The 9,727-nt window shown below is 38.4% G+C and overlaps 1 pseudogene; it reads left to right on the forward strand.

The window, feature by feature from the left end:
• The first annotated feature begins 5,122 nt into the window (after positions 1-5,122).
• LOC118845724 lies at positions 5,123-5,797 on the forward strand (annotated as a pseudogene).
• Positions 5,798-9,727: the final 3,930 nt, after the last annotated feature.

Raw genomic sequence — 9,727 nt, forward strand, 5'->3', positions numbered from 1 at the left:
AATATACAGGGAGCTAAGCCAAATATATAGGAATACAAGCCATTCCCCAATTGAGAAATGGTCAAAGGATATGAACAGGCAGTTTTCAGAGGAAGAAATTAAAGCTATCTACAGGCATATGGAAAAATGCTCTGGATCGCTGCTGATTAGAGAAATGCAAATCAAAACAACTCTTAGATACCACATCTCTCCTGTCAGATTGGCTAAAATAACAAATCAGGAGAATGATAAATGCTGGAAAGGATGTGGGGAAATTGGAACATTGTTGCATTGCTGGTGGAGTTGTGAGCTGATCCAGCCATTTTGGAGGGCGGTGTGGAACTATGCCCAAAGGGCTATAGAAATGTTCATACCCTTTGACCCAGTAATACCACTTCTAGGGTTGTATCCCAAAGAAATCAGGCAAGCGGGAAAAGGACCCATATGTACAAGAATATTTATAGCAGCTCTCTTTGTGGTAGCCAAGAATTGGAAAGCAAAGGGATGCCCATCAATTGGGGAATGGCTGAACAAGCTGTGGTATATGAAGGTGATGGAATACTATTGTGCCATAAGAAATGGGGATGATGCAGACTTCATAACAACATGGAAAAACCTACACGACATAATGCTGAGTGAGCGGAGCAGAGCCAGGAGAACGTTGTGCACAGCCACAGATATGTGGATTCCGTGAGGACCAACCCTGACATACTGCGCTTCTCTCAGCAACCTAAAGGGGCAAGGACAACTCCAGGGGACTCACGATGGAGAATGCTATCTTCATTCAGAGAAAGAACTGCGAAGTTTGAATACAGACTGAGGCACACTACTACATGCTCGCCTTTTCTGCTTCTCTTTTGTTTTTGGTTTTGGGGTTTTTTTTTTTGTTTTTTTTTTTTTGGTTCTGTTTCTTCTTTCTCATGATTCATTCCATTGGTCAAAATTCTTCTCCACGACTTGACTAGAGCATAAATTAATTCAATGCGAAGTTATACATGACAGTTATATGAGACTTCATGCCGTCTTGGGGAGGGAGGGGGGAGGGAGGGGAGAAAAACTGGAACTCAAAACTATGTAGAACCGTGTGTGGTAAACTAAAAATAAATAAAAAATAAATTTAAAAAAAAAAAAATAAAGTAGTATTTTCTTCAGTGGTCTTTTGGACCTCCTTTTCCATTTGGCTAATTCTGCCTTTCAAGGCATTCTTCTCCTCATTGGCTTTTTGGAGCTCTTTTGCCATTTGAGTGAGTCTGTTTTTTAAGGTGTTGTTTTCTTCAGTGTATTTTTCAGTATTTTTTTGGGTCTCCTTTAGCAAGTCATTGACTTGTTTTTCATGGTTTTCTCACATCCTTCTCATTTCTCTTCCCAATTTTTCCTCTACTTCTCTAACTTGCTTTTCCAAATCCTTTTTGAGTTCTTCTATGGCCTGGGGCCAGTTCCTGTTTTTCTTGGAGGCTTTTGTTGTAGGCTCTATGACTTTGTTGTCTTCTTTAGGCTGTATGTTTTGGTCTCTTGTCACCAAAGAAAGAATCCAAAGTCTGAGACTGAATCTGGGCGCGTTTTCGCTGCCTGGCCATATTCCCAACCAACTAACTTGACCCTTGAGTTTTTCAGTGGGGTATGACTGCTTGTAGACTAACAAGTTCTATGTTACACGTTTGGGGTGAGGTGCCAGCTCTGTCAGACCCACACTGCTCCTTCCCCAAGGACCCCCAACCCGAACTGGGCTTAGATCTTCGGCAGGCTGTGCACCCCTGCTCTGATCCACCACTTAATTCCTCCCACCAGGTGGGCCTGGAGCCGGAAGTAACAACAGCCGTAGCTGCCCCACCTCTGCTGCCCCCGGGGCTGGAAGCCGAACCGCGAACTCCTTCCACTCCCACAGCTTTTCCCACTAACCTTCTCCGCAGTCTTTGGTGTTTGTGGGTTGAGAAGTCTCCTAACTGCCGCAGCTCACTAAATCAGGGCGCTAGGGCCCCCTCCGCCTGCCTACTGTTCTGGATGGTCCACGCCACTCAGGCTGGGCTCTGCTCCACTCCGTTCCCAGCTCCCAGCTCCCAGCTCCGAGCTCCGTGTGGTATAGACCTCACCCAGAGACCATCCAGGCTGTCCTGGGCTGGAGCCCTGCTTCCCTCTGCTGTTCTGTGGGTTCTGCCATTCTAGAATTGGTTCAGAGCCATTTTTTATAGGTTTTTGGAGGGACTCGGTAAGGGAGCTCACTCTAGTCCCTGCTTACCAGCCGCCATCTTGGCTCTGCCCCCCTGAGCATCTGCTTTTAAAACTTTGAGTTCCAAATTCTTTCACCTCTTCCCTCCCTACCCACCCTCCCTAAGAAGGCAAGCAATTCAACACAGGTCACACATGTATCATTATGTAAAACTCTTGCACAATACTCATGTTGTGAAAGACTAACTATATTTTGCTCCCTTCTATCCAGTCCCCCTTTGTTCAGGTTTCTCCCTTGACCCTGTCCCTTTTTGAAAGTGTTTGCTTTTAATTACCTCCTCCCCCATCTGCCTTCCCTTCTATCATGCCCCGTGTTTTATCTCCTTCCTCCTTCTTTACTGTTGAGTAAAATACCCCATTGAGTGTGTACGTTATTCCCTCAACAAGTCAAATCTGATGAGAGCAAGATTCACTCATTCCCCCTCACCTGCCCCCTCTTACCTTCCTACAGAACTGCTTTTTCTTGCCACTTTTATGTGAGATAATTTACCCCATTCTATTTCTCCCTTTCTCCCTCTCTCAATATATTCCTCTCTCATCCCTTAATTTGATTTTATATTTTTAGATATCATCCCTTCATATTCAACTCACCCTGTGCCCTCTGTCTGTACACATACATATATACACTCATATATATACATACATACATACACACACATATACATGTGTATACACACACACACACACACACATATATATATATATATATGTATGTATGCATATTCCCTTCAGCTACCCTAATACTGAGGGCTCATAAATTATACACATCATCTTTCCATGTAGGAATGTAAACAAAACAGTTCAACTTTAGTAAGTCCCTTAGAATTTCTATTTCTTGTTTACCTTTGCATGCTTCTCTTGATTCTTGTGTTTGAAAGTCAAATTTTCTATTCAGCTCTGGTCTTTTCACTGAGAAAGTTTGAAAGTCCTCTATTTTATTGAAAATCCATATTTTGCCTTGGAGCATGATACTCAGTTTGGCTGGGTAGGTGATTCTTGGTTTTAATCCTAGCTCCATTGACCTCCAGAATATTGTATTCTAAGTCCTTTGATCCCTTAATGTAGAAGCTGCTAGATCTTGTATTATTCTGATTATGTTTCCACAATACTCATATTGTTTCTTTCTGGCTGCTTGCAATATTTTCTCCTTGATCTGGGAGATCTGGAATTTGGCAACAATATTCCTAAGAGGTTTCTTTTTGGGATCTTTTTGAGGAGGCGATCAGAGGATTCTTTCAATTTCTATTTTACCTTCTGGCTCTAGAATATCAGGGCAGTTCTCCTTTATAATTTCTTGAAACATGATATCTAGGCTTTTTTTGGTCATGGCTCTCAGGTAGTCCAATAATTTTTAAATTCTCTCTCTTGGATCTATTTTCCAGGTCAATGGTTTTTCCGATGAGATATTTCACATTGTCTTCCACTTTTTCATTCCTTTGGTTCTCTTTTATAATATCTTGATTTCTCATAAAGTCACTAGCTTCCACTTGCTCCAATCTCATTTTTAAGGTAGTATTTTCTTCAGTGGACTTTTCGACCTCCTTTTCCATTTGGCTAATTCTGTCTTTCAAGGTATTCTTCTCCTTATTGGCTTTTTGGAGCTCTTTTACCATTTAAGTTACTCTATTTTTAAGGCATTATTTTCTTCATTTTTTGGGTCTCCTTTAGCAAGTCGCTGACTTATTTGTCAAGGTTTTCTTGCATCTCATTTCTCTTCCCAATTTTTCCTCTACTTCTCTAACTTGCTTTTCCAAATCCTATTTGAGCTCTTCCGTGGCCTGAGACCAATTCATATTTATTTGGAGACTTTTGATGTAGGCTCTTTGACTTTGTTGTCTTCTTCTGGCTGTATGTTTTGATCTTCTTTGTCAACAAAAAAAGATTCTAGAGTCTGAATCTGAGTAAGAGTCTGTGTCCTTTTTCACTGCCTGGCCATGTTCCCAGCCAAGTACTTGACCTTTGAGCTTTTTGTCAGGTTATGACTGCTTGTAGAGTAGAGAATGCTTTGTCCTAAGCTTTAGGGGCTGTGCTGCTCTTTTCAGAGCTACTTCTACTCTGCTGTCACCACAAGCTCTGCCACGGCAGTGCTCCTCCTCCCCCACGAACTGCCAACCAGCGTTGCAACCCAAATCCCAGAAGGGCAAAGCAAGCCCTACAATCCCACTCTGTTCTGCCACTTGATTCCTCCCACAGTGTGAGCCAGGGACTCAGGAAACAGCTGACACTGGAGCTCTGGAAGAAGCCGCAGGAGCTTCCTGCTGCTGCTCACACTGTTGTCACACCACCTCTGCCACCCCAGGGCTGGTGCCAGACCTCTTTCTACCCCAATCTAGCAGCTTCCCACTAACCTGCTCTGTGGTCTTTGGCATTTTTGTGTTGAGAAGTCTGGTAACTGCCACAGCTCAATGATTCATGGCCCTAAGACCTGCTCTGGTCTGGTCTGTCCTGGAACGGCCCATGCTGCTGTGCACTCTGTTCCCAGCACCATGTGATAGACCCTTCCCAGTTACCATCCAGGCCATCCTGGGATGGAGACCTGCTTCCCTCTGCTATTTTATGGGTTCCACAGCTCTAGAATTTGTTCAGAGCCATTTTTACAGGTGTTTGAAGGTATTTGGAGGAGAGCTTAAGCAAGTCCCTGCTTTCCAGCTGCCATCTTGGCTCTGCCCCCTCTGCCACTCTTAGGTCATAAAGTCCTGATCTGTTCTTATATAATCACTTCCAGGCTTGTCATTATTTTCTTGAAAGCCTAGTGGTATGTCAAGCTTTATGTGGAGATATGAAAGAAACCTTAGCTAAAAGAATTTGTAGTCAAATAGGAGATAAGGATGACACAAGTGTCAGAGATGAGGACAACTACCAAGACAAATGGAGATGTAGTTTGAAACTATGGCTGAAGGTGAGCAACTGAAGCAAAAATTTGACCAAGAATACTAAGACCTGCTTTAGAAAGTATGGTGTTGGAACCAAGTTTTCCCAGTGATAGTCAACTAAATACTCTGTCCCACTATCTTTGTTGGTTAAGAAGAAAAGATTTATCTGCTCTTCACAGTCAGATAAAAAGTTAGGTACCTTGCCAGGGGAAATGTGCTTTCCAGTGGGAAAGAGTAAGCCCAGAGACACGAGTGAAACAACCACAGCTCTCCCGGAAGCTTGGGAGGAAGTTGGACTTCAGCCACACCAAGGAGAAGTAATCTGTTGTCTTATGACATATAAAAACAAGAATGGTTCCATGAAAACCCCAGATGTGGGATTCATAGAAAGTTCATTATACACTCTACATTATAATCCACCTGAAGTAACAGAGGTGTTCGTTGTGCTTCTGGAGCATTTCCTGAGTCTGCATTCACACCATGCCTTCCACTCGACTATTTTTGTTCACTGTTGTCTTGTTCATTGCTTTGGCTACATGGATTCCCAAAATTAATCAACCTATTGAATCTGGGTGTTGATAGCAAGGTTTGAACTGCTGACTGCACTCATTGTTTTGCAAAAGCAACCTTATTTTGATGTTCAATATGACCTTGATCTAATTTCATCCTCTGAGCAATACTTTGTAAAGGTACACAGAATCATCAAGAGCAAGGTATGATCCGGACGTGTATACATCCAGGTACTTGTTCATGTACTAAACTGACTGTCAGACAAAAGCTCCTCCTCCTTACACCAGATATGATGTTTGGATTAAATTATATGTAGGCTCCTTGAAAGCCTAGGTTGAGAGCTTTATGGATTATGTTGCTTTTCCTCAAGCTTAGTGTCTTGCAAATAAAAGCTTAATAAATGTTTATTGCACTGAAAAATGTAAAGAAAAAAAGAGGTTAGCAGAGGATTTTAAAAAAAATTGGTCATCTTACTATTCCTCCAAAAGTGAAGAGACCTTATTGTGCTTTAGGGGAATCAATAAGAACCCCACTAGCTTTCAGGTAACTCTGAAGGGTTGTATTCAGAGAATTAGGTTATATTGTGGCAATATTTATTCCCAGTTGCAGCTTTTTTAAGTTATCAATAGCACTTAATATTTTTAAAATTAATTAATTAATTTCTTTTTAGTTTTCAACATTCACTTTTATAAGATTTTGAGTTCTAAATTTTTCCCTCTTCCTCCCCACCCCTCTCCCCAAGACAGCAAGCAATCTGATATAGGCTATACATGTACAATTATATTAAACACGTTTCCACATTAGTCATGCTGTGAAAGAATCAGAACAAAATGGAAAAACCATGAGGAAGAAAAAAAAAACAAACCGAAGAAAGAAAATACTATGCTTCAATCAACATTCAGATTCCATAGTTCTTTCTCTGGATATAGATAACATTTTCCATCTTGAGTCTTTCAAAATTGCCTTAGATCATTGAATTGCTGAGAAAAGCTAAGTCTATCAAAGTTGATCATCCCACAGTGTTGCTATTACTGTGTATTATTTTCTAATGGTTCTGCTCACTTCACTCAGCACCAATTCATCTAAGTCTTTCTAGTTTCTTTTCTGAAATCTGCCTGCTCATCATTTCTTATAGTACAATAGTATTCCATTACATTCATATACCCCAACTTGTTTAGCCATTCCCCAATTGAAGGGCATCCCCTCAACTTCCAATTCTTGGTCCAATTCCAATTCATCTAAGTCTTTCTAGTTTTTTTTTCTGAAATATGCCTGCTCATCATTTCTTATAGTACAATAGTATTCCATTACATTCATATATCCCAACTTATTTAGCCATTCCCCAATTGAAGGGCATCCCCTCAACTTCCAATTCTTGGTCACCACAAAAAGAGCTGCTATAAATATTTTTGTACATGTGGGTCCTTTTTTCCTTTTTTATGATCTCCTTAGTATATAGATCTCTTTGGTTTCTCCAAATCAAAGGTCATAAACAGTTTTATTACCCATTGGGCATAGTTCCAAATTGCTCTGCAGAATGGTTGGATCAGTTCACAATTCTACTGACAATGCATTAGTGTTCCATTTTTTATCATTTATCATTATCCTTTTTATTATGTTAGCCAATTTGATAGGTAAAATGTGGTACCTTGGAGTTGTTTTAATTTGCATTTTTCTAATCAATTCAGAGCATTTTTTCATATGACTATAGACAGCTTTAATTTCCTAGTTCTCTGTTTCCCTTCTAATCTTGGTTGCATTGGCTTTCTTTGTGCAAAAACTTTTTAATTTAATGTGATCAAAACTATCCATTTTGCATTTCATAAAGTTCACTATCTTTTGTTTGATCATAAATTTTTCCTTTCTCCATAGATCTGACACTTGCTCTCCCAGTTTCCTTATAGCATAAGTCTTTTTATCTGAATCATGCACCCATTTTGACTTTATCTTGTTATACAGGGTAAGGTGTTGGCATACTATTTTTCAGTTTTCCCAGCAGCTTTTGTCAAATAGTTCTTATCCCAGAAGTTGGAGTCTTTGGGATTTATCAAACAGGAGATTATTATAGTCATTGACTACTATCTTGTGAATGTACCTGTTCTACTGATCTACCATTCTGTTTCTTAGTCAGTGCCAAGTAGTTTTGATGACTGCTGCTTTATAGGCCACCACCTTCCCTTTCATTTCTTTTCATTAATTCCCTTGATATTCTGGACCTTTTGTTCTTTCAGATGAATTTCGTTATTATTTTTTCTAGCTCTATAAAATAATTTTTGGTACTTTTATTAATATGGCCCTGAATAAGTAAAGTAACTTAGGCAGAATTATCATTTTTATTATATTAGCTCCCCCTACCCATTTTACCAATTTTTTTGGATTTTTTTCCAATTCTTTTTTTTTCAGGGGGGAAGGCAGGGCAATTGGCGTTAAGTGACTTCCCAAAGAAACACAGCTAGTAAGTGTACCTAGTGTCTGAGGCCAAATTTGAATTCTGGTCCTCCTGACTCCAGGGCTGCTGCTCTACTCACTGCACCACCTAGCTGCTCCTCATTTTTCTGATTATTTAGATCTGATTTTATTTGTGTGAAAAGTGTTTTGTAATTTTGCTTATATAATTCCTGAATTTTTCTTGGCAACCAAACTCACAAAATTTTATATTGTTCATAGTTATTTTGAATGGATGTTCTCTTTCTCTTGCTGCTAGGCTTTGATTTTAACATATAGAAAAATGAATGATTTATGTGGATTTATTTTATATCCTGCAACTTTGGTAAAGTTGTTAATTATATTAAGTAATTTTTTATTTGATATTTTTTAGGATTCTCTAAGTATGTTACCATGCCCTCTTTGCTGATTCTTCTCTTATTGCTAAAGCTGGCATTTCAAATATGATATTAAATGATAGAGGTGATGATGGGCATCATTTCTTTACAATTTTACAATCTTTTGGGAAAGTTTTTCATTTATGCCCATTACATGGAATACTTGCTGATTATTTTAGACAGATACTACTTATCATTTTAAGGAAAACTACATTTATTCCTATGTTCTCTAGTATTTTTGATAGGAATGGATACTGTATTTTGTGAAAATCGTTTTCTGCATCTATTGAGATAATCATGTGATTTCTGTTAGTAGTGTTATTGATATGGTCAATTATGCTGAAAGTTTTCCTAATATTGACTTAGCCCTGCATTCCTGATATAAATCCCACTTGGTCATAGTGAATTATCCTGGAGATAATTTGCTGTAATCTCTTTTCTCATTTTTTTAAAATTTTTGCATCAATATTCATTAGGGAAATTGGTGTATAGTTTTCTTTCTGTTTGGTTCTTCTTGCTTTAGGTGTCAGCATAATATTCGTGTTATAAAAAGAATTAGGTAGGACTCTTTTTTCACCTATTTTTTTTTCAAATAGTTTAGTATTAGAATTAATTGTTCTTTAAATGTTTGGTAGAATTCACTTGAATTCCATCTGGCCCTGGAGAGGGAGTTCATTGATGACCGGTTCAATTTTTTTTTCTGAAGTGCGGTTATTTAAGTATTTTATTTCTTCTTCTGTTAAACAGGGCAGTTTATATATTGGTAAATATTCATCTATTTCGCTAAAATTGTCAGATATTTGTGGAATACAGTTGGGTAAAATATCTTCTAATTTTTGTTCTAATTTCCTCTTCTTTGATGATGAATTCACACGCCCTTTTCATTTTTGATACTGGTAATCTGGTTTTCTTCTTTTATCTTTTTTTAAAAAATCAAATTAACCAAAGGTTTATTTCTTTTATTGTTGTTGTTGTTTTATTTTTTATAAAACCATCTCTTAGTTTTATTTATTAGTTCAATATTTTTCCTATTTTCAATTTTATTAATCTCTCATTTGATATTCAGAGTTTCTAATTTGGTATTTAATTGGGGATTTTTAACATTTTTCTAGAATTTTTAGTTTTACTCCCAATTCGTTAATCTCCTCATTTTCTGTTTTATTCTTGTAAGCATTTTTAGAGATACAGAATTTCCCCTAAAATGCTTTGGCTGTATCCCATAAGCTTTGGTATGTTGTCTCATTATTGCCATTCTCTTTAATGAAATTATTGATTATATCTACAATTTCTTGTTTGATGCACCCGTGCTTTAGCATT

Source organism: Trichosurus vulpecula, chromosome 1 (genome assembly GCF_011100635.1).
Source record: "Trichosurus vulpecula isolate mTriVul1 chromosome 1, mTriVul1.pri, whole genome shotgun sequence".
Taxonomy (NCBI): Eukaryota; Metazoa; Chordata; class Mammalia; order Diprotodontia; family Phalangeridae; genus Trichosurus; species Trichosurus vulpecula.